The sequence below is a fragment of the Polypterus senegalus genome, chromosome 2 (assembly GCF_016835505.1).
Source record: "Polypterus senegalus isolate Bchr_013 chromosome 2, ASM1683550v1, whole genome shotgun sequence".
Taxonomy (NCBI): domain Eukaryota; kingdom Metazoa; phylum Chordata; class Cladistia; order Polypteriformes; family Polypteridae; genus Polypterus; species Polypterus senegalus.
In genome coordinates, this window is record NC_053155.1 from 138,532,531 (window position 1) to 138,547,835 (window position 15,305).

General features: G+C 36.6%; 1 protein-coding gene and 1 long non-coding RNA gene across 2 annotated transcripts in view; one reads left to right on the forward strand and one right to left on the reverse strand.

The window, feature by feature from the left end:
* The window catches only part of LOC120523410 (gamma-aminobutyric acid receptor subunit gamma-3), a 1,280,683-nt gene that overhangs the window by 537,304 nt on the left and 728,074 nt on the right, over positions 1-15,305 (forward strand). The window lies entirely within an intron of this gene.
* Positions 12,296-12,998, reverse strand: LOC120523412. The gene is made up of 3 exons (XR_005632619.1): positions 12,858-12,998; positions 12,638-12,682; positions 12,296-12,330 (listed from the first exon to the last, which is right to left on the reverse strand). It is a non-coding gene; the product is annotated as an uncharacterized LOC120523412 (long non-coding RNA).

Here is a 15,305-nt window from a genome sequence, read left to right on the forward strand (position 1 = left end):
TGGATGGATTTTTTGTACGTATTGTGGCACAGATATGAATATCATTGTCTATACATCTTATTTTATCTTTGGAGCTGATTACCAACAACCAGCATAATTTTCTTTTTTGCTTTTTTAGTAACATATTATTTTTTCTTCTTGAACAAAAAAAGACAAAGCAAAGGCGGCTATGTGGAATAACAGTTGTCATCATTCACAGTGTGAAATAAGCAGCATCCTTTAGAAATTAAAATAATTTCACCCTTTACATTCTGAAGAAAAGTCTTTTTATTTTAATATACTGTAAGATGCAAAATATGCCCCTGGCATCTCTCCATGCCTAGAAATAAGCCAAGGGCAAAGATCTATCCATTAGAATCAATTAATGTTATATTTATATAGTTACATTGCGTGGGGATGATGGAGTTAATATAATAGTTGGAATAAAGCCACATCTGGCTGATTTTAGGTGTTAGGAATTGTATTTAAAGATGCAAATGAGTGGATTTCTAAAAGAATTGTCATAGAGGCAGTCACTAGAAATTAGATTCACGGAAATCAGAATAACCATAACCATGAGAATGCCAGAAACAAAGCAAATTTCAAATCCTTGAGTTTTCTTTTTACCGTAAAAATATTTTCCCTTTTAAAAGTGAGAGAATGTTTGGACAAGTTGTTAATAATGTAACCATCTAATAGAAGCTCATCAATGGCATTACAAACTCGGGAATATGTGACTACCGAGAGGGTCATTGCTACAAGAAACATAGTGATACCCACAAGAAACCACAAGAAAACTCGGCAACAAAGACATAAACATAAAGTGCTACAAAAAATAAAGAGTGCAAATTAAAAATTATTAATGCATAGAAAGTACAGCAGCCTTTTCCAATGTTCCTGACATAAGTGGCTTAATTATGTAACTGTCATTAAAAAGCTTTTCTAACCACTTGTTTTCCTCCTTAGTTTTACTGAGTGCTCTGAGTGAACAGAGTACTATCACCCAGTAACCTGGAGGTTTTCTGGATCTTGACAAATCTTCCTCATCCCTCTGTTTATTTTTTAAGTTGGCAGTCCTAAAATGCGCTGTAGTGCGTGTTATCTAATGACACAAGGCACTTGGTTTAGCCTTTCAGACAGCTTCACTCTAAGCATCTCACTCTTTTGGCTCCATTTCCAGGAAATCTGATTAAGGACAAGTTTAAATATTCTTCAATAGTCCTTATTTTCTCACACCAGTATATACAGAAAATCTTTTTACTGCCAGTGTGGTTTTTCTTTGTTGATAAAGGTTTTTCTTAGGGAAAACCCCTTGCTCTTTACTTCTGTGGTGGTTCCCTTATACATTGTAGTCTGTTCACAATAGCTACAAATGCATCCAATCATAAATAAATAAAACCCGTTATCCATTTTACACAACTCTTTACTCCTCTTCAGGCAGTGCTATACTAGACGTAGTTGGTGGTGCTGGGAGGGAGTTGCTTCAGGTGACATTTGATGGCCAGCCTCTAATTTTACCAATTGTGCCATTTGCTCCTGACAAAACTGTCCTGTCCCATTTGTCAATCCGTATTCCTTGTGTGATTTGTGTGGCTCCGTCCTTAGATCTCTAAAAACATGTATAGCAATTGCCTTCAATATTCCTTGGTATAGGTGTGACATTTTCAATTTTGCCTGGGGCAGCTACTGTAAAAAGCTAGAGTTTGCCTTGAGTACAGGGCAACAAGTAGCTGGAACTTAATACAGTAGTATAAGGCTAAATGCAGTAACCAATTATAAATGGGATACAAGTCTATCACATTTTACTCCCACGCAAAAGTCATATTAAGGCACAGGCATGGTTTCAGTTCCTCATTGGGGCATTACATGACTCGGACTATGAGGCCTTGAGAATGGCGTGGTATATGCAGCAGACAGCAGTCAGAAGAATTAGTTAAATGACAGTTTGAAACTGAGATACCAGGTAGACTTAATAAAGCCACAAGTTATAGTAATGATGACTGAAGTGTTGAAGGATGTTGCAGAAGTTGTAGCAGCACAGTCTTTGCAGATAAAAAGCTACAACAATGGTAGCCCTTTGAAAAATAGTGGCACAAGTGTAATGAATGCAGCAAACTACATGAAATGAAAATGAATTTGATTAAATCAAAAATCATGAGTTTATAGACGGAGCAGAGAATGAATGAGAGGTGAATGAAAGTAAAAGAACCGAAGTTGGAGCCCCTTTCTTACCTGCAGATGTGGAAGCATTTATTGGTAGCATTCCATGAAAAAAGAAGAATTCCCAAATTGTCTCTGAAGTAACCTGAAATTTACAAAAGTAACTGGCACCTATCATCGTTTATTCCATGTTTAACAAATCAGTTTTTGCTTTAGAGTGTTGATTCAACAGAATATTTCAAGTGATAACACAAATGAAAATGGCATGGACAAAAATAATAGGACCCTTAACCTAATATTTTATTGTACAACCTCTAGAGGCAATCACTGCAAAGAAGAGATTCATGTACAGTAGCTCTCAATGAGACTCTTGCATCTGTCCACAGGTAGTTTGGCCCACTCTTCCTGAATAAACTGCTCCAGATGTGTCAGGTTTTATCGAGTCCCTTCTCCAGACTGCATGTTTTAGTTCTTTCCATAGATTTTCAATAGGAATCAAATCAGAGCCTAGAGAAGGCCAATTCAGAATAGTTCAATGTTTTGTTCTTAGCCATTCTTGAGTGCTTTTGGCTGTGTGTTTTGGGTCATTATCCTGTTGGAGGATCCATGAGCTGAGACTGAGGGAGCTTTCTGATACTGGGCAATATGTTTCACTCCAAAATGTCTTGACAGTCTTTAGATTTGATTGTTCCCTGCACAGACTCATGGTACCCTGTGACCAATACAGCAAAGCCCAAACAAGAACCAAGCCATCCTCCATGTTTCACAGTATGTATGGTGTTCTTTTCTTTGAAAGCTTAATTTTTTCATCTGTGGATATAGAGCTGATATGACTTGCTAAAAAGCTCAATTTTTGCGTCATCTGTCCAAAGGACATTCTCCCAGCAACAAATTCCAGTCTGGCTTTTTTATGTTTTACTTTCAACAGTCGAGTCCTCCTGGTCCTTCTTTTATCGAGCCCACTGTCACTCAAAATGTGATGGATGGTGTGATCAGACACTGATGGACCATGATCTTTGAGTTCAACTTGTGTCTGTTTGGAACTTGTCCTTGACTTTTTGTCTTCCTATCTCATTATCCTTCTGCTTATTCTGGGGTTGATTTTTCTGTTGTGGGCCCCCCTCCTGCAAGGTTGGATACAGTGCGATAGACTTTAAACTTCTTAATAATATTTGTGACTTGTCTCCAAGCTGCTTGGAGATGGCCTTTACAATTCATATGCTTGTCTATAATTTCCTTTCTGGTCTCCACAGACAAGTCTCTTTTTTGCTTTCTGTGGTCTATGTTCAGTGTGGGACACACAATGGTACCAAACAGCAGAGTGACTACTTTTCTCTATTTAAATGGGCTAAATTACTCATTACTTGATTGGAGACACATGTGGTACTAACTAAAGAAAACAGATAGTTTGAAAAATCGCTATAATTCAATTATTTATGATCTTTTCTAAGGATATTCTAAGGGTTTCTGAGCCATTTTAGAATATCTTGGTAGAATAAGCAATACTTTTATCTTTTTTCACACTTGCTTTGCTTGACATATCAAAGTCATGCAGATATTTCTGGGGCAATTGTTTTTCATTTAATCACTTTTCAGGAGGCATACTGCATTTTTTCAATGAGCTGCAAGGGTACCAATAAATCTTTTCACATTTACTGTATTTCAAATAAATGAAGGTGGTACATTTTCAGTAATTGAATACATGCTCAACAAAAGTAGACACTTTTTGACTAAGTATGCAAACAGAGAGATCAATACCTGGATCAGAACAATAAAACAATAATGATTAGAACAGGCCATTCAGCCCAACATACCTTGTCCATCACTATTCATAACTTTTACAAAATAAATTCAAGTCAAGTTTTGAAGGTCCTCAAAATACTGCTACCAACTTCATGACTAAGATGATTAAAGACAGCAATGTGCAGCATAAATTTACATGGCTCAAAAGCATGGATTTTTAAAGTAGGGAAGAATATCAATTTCAGAAACTAAAATTTTGACTATAAAAGAAGACAGAAAGCTTTTGATCACTACTCTATGCTAAAAGAGTAAAAAAAACCTGATGAAGAAATACTTAAGTGCAGGATAAAGACTGCAACTTAGATATGGATGTATTCAAAGGTTATTTGTAGATAGAAAGAACTGACAGTGAAGAATGTTAAATATATTAATGGGCAAAATGCCATGATCTTAGTCTATTTGTATTATCAGATCAAACTCAACTTGGCAGTAATACAGATTTGTGCATCAAACATATATATTGCTCTTCCAGGAATATTCTTTTGAGAATATCACAATATTAAGTTTAATGTGTCAGTGTGTCATTTTCACTGTGATCAAAATGTGTTAAATATATTTCCATTTAGATTGTATATTAAATATCATCACTATTTTTTTGTAAATCATTTGCTGAGTTTGGCAGTTTGATAAGTTTCACTTCTTTTGGATTTTTATTATGGCGGTGTCAGAACTGTAATAAACTCTTGTCAGGAAGTAGACATTTAATTTTACAATGAAATTTCCATGAAAATTATCATAGCTTGGGGTGTAAATACTACTTTGAGCCATGATGACAGTGGCATAAAACCTTTGTAATAATGAGGAATCATGGTAAGGTTTTCAGAAGCAATAATGCAAAAAATGGGATTGTAGTAGGATTTTGAGTTTGCAGTAGTTAAGTACAGTATGCAGTTAACCTTTTGTTTCTAGTTGTACACAGAGATGGCTCCTAGGTTTATCATTTGGCAAAGTCCTCATTCTTTAATTCTACAGTATACATTTTCATTGTATGTTGAATTTTTTACCTTTTAGCACATGTCTGTTGCCATTTTACTTGTGGTACCAGACAGCACCAATCTGACACTTGGCATCACAGCCTTTATATTATAAGGCCTGATGCATTATCCAGTTCAAAGCTGAAATTGAAAAATAAAACATATCAAGGTGGTTTTCAGTGAGAGGTCAGAAAGCATAACATACTTTGTAAAATCACCATCATAAGCAGCTTACAATCTTTTATAAAAGGGAGTGCAGATGTGAATTGTGCCAAAATGATAGGGGAAGTGCAATGAACCAATAACAGTGTCAGTGAAAATCGAGGAAAGCAAGGAAGAGTCAAAGACACAAACTGTGTCATACTAAAAAGAAATTTTCTTTTTTTTTGAACTAGATTAAATTCATACTTTTTTGGTTTTCTTTAAACAAAGAAAAACTTTGCAGCAGAAAATGAATATGTTCCCTCTTGAAAGAGATTGACTGTTGTGATGTACATTGTAGTGCATCAGTCAGCAGTATTGATTAAAGGTGGCTTTCTAAGGCTCTTGATTTTTTTTTCTGTTCAAGCATTACATGTCAAGCATGCTGTGTGGCCTATTGGCTAAGGTTTTGAAATATACTGTTGCCAATCTGATAAGCAACAACCCATTATTCAGTGACAACCAAGACATTCAATTTACATGAATTTGAATTGTAGACATGATACATGTGGACATACCAATACTTGTTATGTATATTTAATGCACTTTTGACTTCTAAGTCACTTTAAATAAAGATGTGCAAAATATGAAAAAGACATAAAATAAAATGTGTGGTACAGGGCTAGGCTGAGACGTCATGTAAATCAATCGGTCTGCCCATGATATGGTTGTTTCCTCTTAAGTTGCATTCTGTGAGGATTAGGCGCTTAGGTGTTCTGACCCTGGAAATGATGTCACGGCTGGTAAAGTGTCAATTTTCCTTTCTGCTGGAGGGGAAGGAGAAGAGAGAACGTTATTACAGAGTGCCCCCTCATGTCTCGGGGGTAAATTACAATCACACAAGCCTTTAGGTTGTTCCCCAAGCGCACGCATGTGACAGGTGTCACTTAATTTTACAAGTGCAGAATCATTCTACATACTGACACATTGTATCTATCGCCTTGAGCAGTTACCCATTCACACTTCCATTTTTTTAACCCATTCATTTCATTCAGGGCAACTGGAAGTTGGTGCCAATTCCAGTAATTTATATCTATTAAGCACTTTTCTAACCTAATCAAAGTGCTTTACAAAGACAGTGAGGAACCACTTCAACCACCACCAATGTGTAGCATCCACCTGGATGATTGCAATAATGATAGTGAAGAGGTGAGAGAGATAGTCAGAGGGATCTTTTATGATCAGAGAGAGTAGGGACCTCTGTTTTACATTTCATCTGAAGGATTTTTACAGCACTATGACCCCAACACAGGTACTGAGCTCATGGTGGGAACCACCCCTGGTGGAGCAAGCGATTCATTGAAGTCCATTGTTTCACAGTCACTTGCGCCAGGCAAGCTGATATATTTCCTAGTCTAGAGTATGAAGTACCTATAGAAATACTCATATAAACACAGAGAGAATTTGCAAACTCCACACAGGAAGTGCAGGTCCAGTATTCAAACCAGGACACAGTAGCCGTGAGGAAGCAGCACTAACTACCACACCAGAACCTCAGCCTTGAGTAGTTTGATCTTGATAAAAATAAGCTCCAGAATGTGAAGGCAGACAATTAAATCAGTTTATAATACCTGTATGTGTGTGGATTTGTCCAGTATCATCTACTTCTTTAAGCCTGTCAGTTAAACTAGATAAAATGTTATGTAAACATTGAAAACTATTAAACAGACTATGCAGATAGTTGTGCAATGCACTTTGGACCTTCTGATTGGGCAAAATTATAAAAAATACTAGTTCAGAAGTATATAAGAGAGAAAAGCTATTAAGTTCATCATATGTAGATAGTTAACAGCAGAGGGGCCCAATATCTCATCCAGCCACTTCTTAAAAAACAATGACACTAACTAAATTCCATAATTCATATACATTACATGAAATAGATGAATGCATAAAGTCAAACATATATTTAGAATAAATAAATCTAATGAAATTTATGTTAAATACCTTTCTAAATTCTGTTCTGTCATAAATATGTCATTAAATTATGATGATCACATGTACTGTATATTCATTTTTTAAACACATTTTCCATTATACACTCACTGGAATCAAGAACATTTTAAAATCAGAAAACCCATTTCACTGCAGTGTGCCAATGTGCTACTCTGCTGGCCTTATGGGAATTCATTCAATGAAATATAAGACACACTGTATCTTACGATGTTGTAAAATAACTTTATGTTTCCATTTTGGCGTTGAACTAACTCCTACTAAAGTACAATGGTTCTTTTAATCTTATTTTAGTGGAATGGGCGTGATACACAACTGCAAGAGTCTGAATGTGTTTTTGGAGGTAGTGTAGCTTTTCTTTTTGCCTGCTTATTGCCTGGGGTATTTTAAAAGGTGCTGAGAGTAATTAAATTATCTTGCTTTAAATCATCTTGAAAGCCACAGGGAACACATTGTGTCTGTCAGAATTATGTTGCTGCATTTCTTTATGGCACAGATTTCAGATACAAGCTATTGCATCTTCTCTCTGAGTTATAGGGGATAGTTTTCTCCTAAAACATGGCAAAAACATAGCCCTTTTCTCTCTAGGCAATGCCTACAGACAAATAAGTATATCATACAACCACTAGCTCAAGATATATTATGATTGATGAGTCAGTCAACAACATCTATCAGTCAAAATTCAAGCCTGAGCAGATGTCACAATTAAGTGACTACATAAAATGTCTCCTTTCATGTAATAGCTAAATTAAACATTATGGAATGACACAGCCATTTTTTATAATAACAATTAATTAAACCATTATTTCCCCCTTGCTGTTTGCGAGATTGTCTCCAGCTTTCCATAGCCTTGATCAGGATAAGTTTCTTGGGATATAATACTGGTATTCCTTTACAGTTTAATATATTATATAAAAAAACTTCTTGGGGGAAAAAAAAGACAAAATACTAACCAAAAGGCCCACAAAAAATCTGTAACAAACATTCAACCTTATTTGTAAAACTCATTCCATTTTAAGAACCAGAAGTCTCTCTGCATTGGGCACACTCACACACCACACCCTCCTGTTCACACCAGACCAAAATAAAGTCACCAATGAATTCAATGTGCTTGTCTTTGGAGGAAGAAAATCAAATACCTACATAAATTCAGAAAATAAGTACATTATAAGCAGTAACAAGGGTCAAAAATCCAACCTGGATCCCTGGAGTTGTAAGGCAAGGAATTCACCATTGTCACACTTTGCTGCCCTATTTAATAAGAATCTTTTTTAATTTAAATAGAACAAATATGTGAATATAATAAGCCTTTTTGGAAGCATCTTTCTAATTGCTGCACATTCTTTCTATGCAACTTACATGCACTCACTATAGATCAGGGTAGTATTTATTTCTTAATACAAGCTCTGTGCTCTCTAGTACCAAGAATAAGGAGGGAGGAAGTAAAGGAGGTATGAAAAGAATCAGGGAGTAGATGTTCTGTGGGATCTCATTCAGAAGACCTACGGAAAGAAGATTGGAGGAACAGTGTGATTATGGGTTATATTCAGGATTGTGGAAACTAAAGCAGATGTCACACACAATGAAAATTTGAAAAATGGTTGTTAAAGAGGATTAGGGGAGAGACCACCATAGGGAAGTAGAAGTTTTATTTTTATGTCAGGGAGAGGAACAACTGATGCAGTCTTTGCACCTGGGGCCTGTCTTTGAACTGAAAGGGCCAGATATCTAAGGCAGCTCCCCATTTACCTTCATTGAGGAACAGGATGTCTTCTCTTGGAAACCCTAGCAGTTACTAGGTTGCTTGCTTTCTTGCATCAAGGAGGGACATTAAATCCTTGTTTCTAAGCTGCTCCATCTCTCTTCCATTTATCCTAGTGTTCATCCATGATATTTCATAAATACTAACTTAAATAGCTTCTCTGTTTTTTGTGATTCAGTAAAAACTCATGCTTTTAGTTTTGTATTTTATACTTGTTCATTTTATTTATTTATTTTTTCATCTGTTGTTTACTTGTTAAGTGGTGATGTCATTGTGTGTTGACATTTTAAAATGGGTTGTTAGGACATTGTTTATCACTGAGCATGTGTACACAATATTGTGGCAACCATCTTTATAGTAGTAAGCTGTACAGAATACGCCTTTACTTTATTTTCAAAAATACTAAAGTATGGTTTCTTTTCAAGGTTTTCTATTTTTGGTTTCGCCCTGACCATATTATCGTCTAGTCCCTTTTAAATGTTTACAGATTGCAATTCTTTTGGAAATAATCCCTGCTTAGTTCCTATCCTCTGACTCGCTCACTCTAAATCTACAATTAATCTGATCCTTTTTTATGGAAGAACAAGACAGCCATCTTGGTGGTTCACTTATCCCTGGCAGCCAGACATACCCTCAATATATACGCTGTTATCAGAAAGCTTTCTCTGATATCAAAATGTGATACATTTACAAACCTTATCATAGGATTTTGTCAAAACTGTTGAAGCTGAGATAATGATGTGTGTTCCACATATTCTTCACTAGTGTATAGGAGATGACAAGAAAGTTTAGAAAATTCCTGTGGTTGATAAGGATTTCGAAAATCTTAAGTGGGGTTCCCATGACATGACCAAGTCTAAGGAAGTGGTTTACAATGAGTGTGATGTATGGGCTATTCAAGAAGGTGGTGGTGGTGTATGGCATGACATAAGGAAGGTGTTTTGTTCATTTTAGAGCAATTTGATTATAAAGAAAATTCACCATTTAAAATTTGTGAAGAGTATTTCTGCTTTACTCTTCCTTGCATCCTGGAGGACCACCTAAACTAAGTCTGAACACCAAAAGTACGTTAGTTGACTGGAGAGGCAAAATGTGGCTTTGCAAATCTGAACTCTGATAACTGTAACCTTAAAACCAAAAATAATTAATAAAACTATTGTCTTCTAAATCCACTTCAGGGCCTAAACTGAAGAATCACAAACTTGCAGTAGATACAGACTCCTGTATCAAACAGGATTAAACAAGTCAAGAATGATATAGTATAACGGGTGGACAACATTGAAAGTCACCAAACGAAACATTGTACAACTATGAAAATGGAACCCAGTCTTTATATTACAATGCTTGCTATTTTACATGGTTGTATTGCATTCCATAAAATTCTTGTTATTCTTATAGGGGATGCTTCTAATGATGTATTAATAATATATATATATAAACATAGATAACAACACTACACATTTGGTGCCATTCATTACAAACATAATGATACTGTACAGTGGTATTATGTTACATTGAAGGCATGACTTCCATCTATTGAAAAACCAACACCATAAGGATATCCTTCTGCAGATGAGTTTGTTCATCTGCTGCCAAAAAAAGTATTAAAGTCTTAAATGTGTAAGCTTCAGTCTGTAAAACATTTATTCACATTAATATGTGAGGAGAATATCTGTGTTTTGATCAAAGCTATTCTGTACGTCCTCCAAAAAAATGTGGATTATGTATTCTAAATGCAGCATATTCCACATTATTTTGAGTACACTTACTGGGTACTATACATTTTAAACATTAAAATCATTATAGTGTCTCAATCAGTAATCACTTTCCTTATCAAATGCCCTTTTGCCTTAACTAAATGAAAACACTTTAAGTAAAGGCAAAATGAAACATAAAGTTAATTAAAAAACAAGTCAAGTCAAAAAACCATTAAGCAATATATTAATGACCCTGATTCTGAAGGGCTTAGAATTACCATTTTAGAGTAAGTGCCTGAAAAATAATAATAATAAATATGCAATGGACAGCTATGCAGCTCCTTAAAGGTTAATAAAAAACCTTCAAAAATCAGTATGTAACTTGCAGCCACATATAGTCATCTAGGGTCAGGAGAACTAGGCTAATGTGATCATAGATACAAACCTAGTAGAGTTCAACATTTTGTCCTAAATTCCCCACTGTGCAGAGACACGTTGAAGCGACGTCTTTTCTACGTCTTTTTTGCACGTACTATTTTGGTCCTCTGAAGGTGCAGATAGTGACGCCAGGTGACGCCTTTTTTTCGACGTCTTCCGAACGTCAAGTATTGACGTCCCCAGGACCTCCAGATAAGGGCTAATTCTAGTCGAAATGAGGTCGTTGTGAGGTCCAAATGTGGATGTTTGGATTAGAATTAGCATAGCATGTTATGCTAATTCTAATAAAAATGTTATCTCGGCATAAAATTTAAACATATTTAAACTCATTTAAGACATTGTTTTTACAGGTCTACTGTTTCTATTCTCTGTACACTGTAGTTCCATTTCAGAAGGTGGCATACTGTAGTTCCAGAAGGTGGAGGGCCTGTTTACTGTACCAATTTATTTTCCTGTAGCTTCGTTTGACTCAGCAGCCGATTTGAACTGGAAATGCTTTACACTTTTGTATGCATTTTGCATTACTGAAGAGCCTAAAAAAAAAGACATTTATAAATCAATGTGAATGATATACATAGGAACAACATCAATGTAGTATAAAGGCTTTATGACGTGTGATCAGTGTACCCTAAGTTGGCCCCCTCTTTTCAGAACAGCTGGTGCTGGTCTATAAGACCACAATGCGTTGTGAATTTATAATTTCACTTAATTTTTATCTATTATGACATACTCAGACATTGTTTTATGCAAACAGAAATTAATGTTATAATGGGAGTCAATGGTGCAAAAAATGTCTGCAGGGTAAAAGATGGAACTTTTTCTTCTACAGTATATTATAGTCCTATTATTAGATCCAAGATTCAAAATTTCATAAAAACGGAAATGCAAAAAATTTATCAAAGGGCGCAAAAGGGTTAAGCAAGAAAAAAGGCAAATGAAACATGTAGGCTGGTCCACACCCAGAATAAAAAAGTTCAAGCAGAGCACCCACCCACCCACAATTCATACTGTATGTAGAAACATACCGTCAAGGACTTTGTGGACACAGTCCTTGGTGTTCTTCCCTCCAATACGCAATTTGCAGCACCTGTTGGAATTAGTCCATTATAAAGTTGACTGACACTCCTCAGAGGAACCGAACAGTGTTGCACTGTATTGTATTGTGTTATGCAAGACTCCATTATTTTCAGACTTGTAAAACCTACCAGGGTATCAAAAGCTTGCGCATCACAGAGGCGCTGCTCCTCTGCCTCAAAATCCACCATAGTCTCCATCCTCAAAATGTGCACGGCTGAAGAGGCAGGGTCTGCTTTTTGTACTGATCGCAAGAGGTCAAACAGCAGGGTTAAGACCTTTTTCTGAAACACTGAAATACATTTGTTGATTACTATGATTACCTTAGAATAGCAAGGCTAGCTAGCTGGTTCAAAATTATTTTTGTAATCAGTTTCAGTGTTTATCAATACAGTAGATAGTGTTGAAAAGAAAAAGTTCAAACAAATGTTATAATTGAACATGATTGAAACCACCCTACAATTGATGGTAGGAAAACAAGCCACTGCTATAACTGAAAAGCAGTGTGTGTAGACCGAGAGAACAGTAGACAAAGAGAGAAAGTTGTAGTATTAAGTCTCTCTCTCTCATCTCACACTGCCAATAAATCAAATACTTACCATCCGTAGGCAATGGGAATGTCCATTTTAGATCTGTCACTGCATCTGCACCACAGAAAGTTTAATTTAGACATTACCAAATGACAAACTTTAACAGATTCGGGCAGGATTAGAAGAGAAATAATCTTAAATAACGTAATTAAAACAATTACAGGTTCATCAGTACAACTAACTGAATTGCAAAGTGTTTTGATGAAATTGCGGCCTTTGGACAACTCACCATGCCTTGGCCCGTCATAGGGGGGGCTGGTAAGATCACTGTGCCGGGATCTTTCATCACATCTGTAGGCATCAGTACGGTGTGACCCGTCATGCCTGTCCGTGTGCCTCGAAACACTGTGCCGTGACCTGGACCTGTCCGTGTGCCTCGAACCACCGTGCCGTGACCTGGATCTGTCCGTGTGCCTCGAACCACTGTACCGTGACCTGGACCTGTCCGTGTTCCTCGAACCACTGTGCCGTGACCTGGACCTGTGTCTGGATCCTCTGCTGGACCTACCTCTGGACATGCAATCAAGGCTGGAGTCGGGTGAGGAGGAAGACGAGGTCGTGGCAGAGGAGAGGCTCGAGTGATTTGTGTGTGGAGACAGTGGCTAGTGAGAGCCTGGACTTTGGGGAGACTGGGGGTTTGGTGGCGGTGCACTTGACATTTGTAAATAAACGTGTGGTGATGACTGAAACGGTGTCCGCCTGTATGTGTCCGGGCCGTCCTATTTCTCAGCATTTGGTAATTCTGATAATGCCAGAGGTTTATCAAGTTCCTCCGCACTAAAAGTGTCTATTTGTGGTATCTGTAATGTATCCAGAAATGCATTAGATTGTGTATTGTCTTCTTTAAACTCAGTAGTATATAAGGATTTATAGTAGTTTCTGAAAGTGTGCATTATATTTTTGTGGTCGACGATTTTATCTCTGTTTGTGTTGGAGATTGTATTGCGCACTTCTTGCTTGTGAATTTGTTGAGCTAAAAGCTTATTAGCTTTCTCTCCATGTTTTCATAGTTATGATGTCTGGATTTATAAATTAGTTGTTCAGTTTCTTTAGTTGTCAAGAGGTTTAATTCTGAATGTAGAGCCTGCCTTTTCCTATGTAGAGTCTCACTTGGTAGTCTGGCGTGTTCTTCATCTATTCTAGTAATTTCGCTTTTTATCTCTGCTACTTTCTTGGCTTCGGATTTATTTCTGTGGGAAAGATATGAGATAATCTGTCCTCTTAAGAAGGCCTTAAGAGTTTCCCAGAGTATTCCTGCAGAGATCTCGGGGGATGTATTTGTCTCTAGAAAGAATTTGATTTGTTTGGATATAAATTCCGTACAATTCTCGTCAGCTAATAGAAGGGTTGAGGGCCATCTGCGGGGTGAGTGTATGGGGATTAGTAATTTTAGCTCCAAGATCATAGGTGCATGGTCAGAAATAACAATAGCATCATATTTGCAAGATTTAATCATAGGCAAGAAGTTATTGTCTATAAAGAAGTAATCAATCCTTGAGTAGCAATGATGTACTGGTGAGTAGAAAGAATATGTTCTTGAATTTGGGTTTAAAAACCTCCAGGGGTCTGATAAGTTGTGATCAGTTATAAACTTTGTAATTATCTTTTGGTGTTAGATGCCGTTCCCCTGTGGAAGAAGTCCTATCTAAAAGTGGATTTAGAACACAATTAAAGTCCCCAGCCATTATAACTTTATGAGTGTTCAGATTGGGAATGGATGCAAATAAATTTTGTATAAATTCCTTATCATTAGGTGCATAAACATTTATCAAGATCATTTTACAGTTAGATAAGTCTCCCATGACCATTACATATCTCCCTTCAGGATCCAATACTACATCTGATGCTACAAATGGTACTGTTCTATATATGAGAATTCCCACACCTCTAGTTTTCTTTGTAAAACTAGAATGGAACATTTGTCCAGTCCAGTCTTTTTGCAGCCGGAACTGATCCTTGCTTAGTAAGTGGGTCTCCTGTAAAAATACTATTTTAGCGTTTAGACCTGTTAGGTGAGAGAGTATTTTTTTTCTCTTTAATTCATGATTCAGGCCTTTAACATTCCAGCTCACAAAGTTAACTGTCCCATCATGGAGACATTGATTCTGAGTTTTTGATGTCATTTTATAGTCTTAACTGGAAGTGAGACAGCTTCGCCTTAATTTCCTATTTCCCCTACAGTTATTGCCATGCAGCTTATTATTACGTTGGTAGTTATAATTATAAAGATTACGAGAATAGATTAGGTATAGATCAAGCCTGCTCTCCCCTTAACCCCCACCCTCCCTTTTTGCCTCCCCAAGTGAGGCTAGAGCCCACTTCACACAGTCCCAGTCCTCTGACATACCCAGAGACAGAGCACGTCCAAAGCAAAACAAGCCCCCACGCAGCAGCATTTTAGGGTTAAAAGATAGAGATATCTATTACCAATATAGTCTTAAAAAAATTTTTTTAAAATGTGCACTTAAAATATATATAGTCTTCAGCAATCTTAGTGCATTAAGATAATACACCCAGATAATAAGCCCGGGGGATGGTGTCCAGAATAAGCATAATCAGTCTTAATGCAATAATAGCAATAACCATAAACCAAGGGTATGATGTTGAACAGTCTCGTTTAGGGAAGAGATGAAATAATTAGCTAATAAAAAAAAAAAGAAAAAGAAAAAAGAGAAAA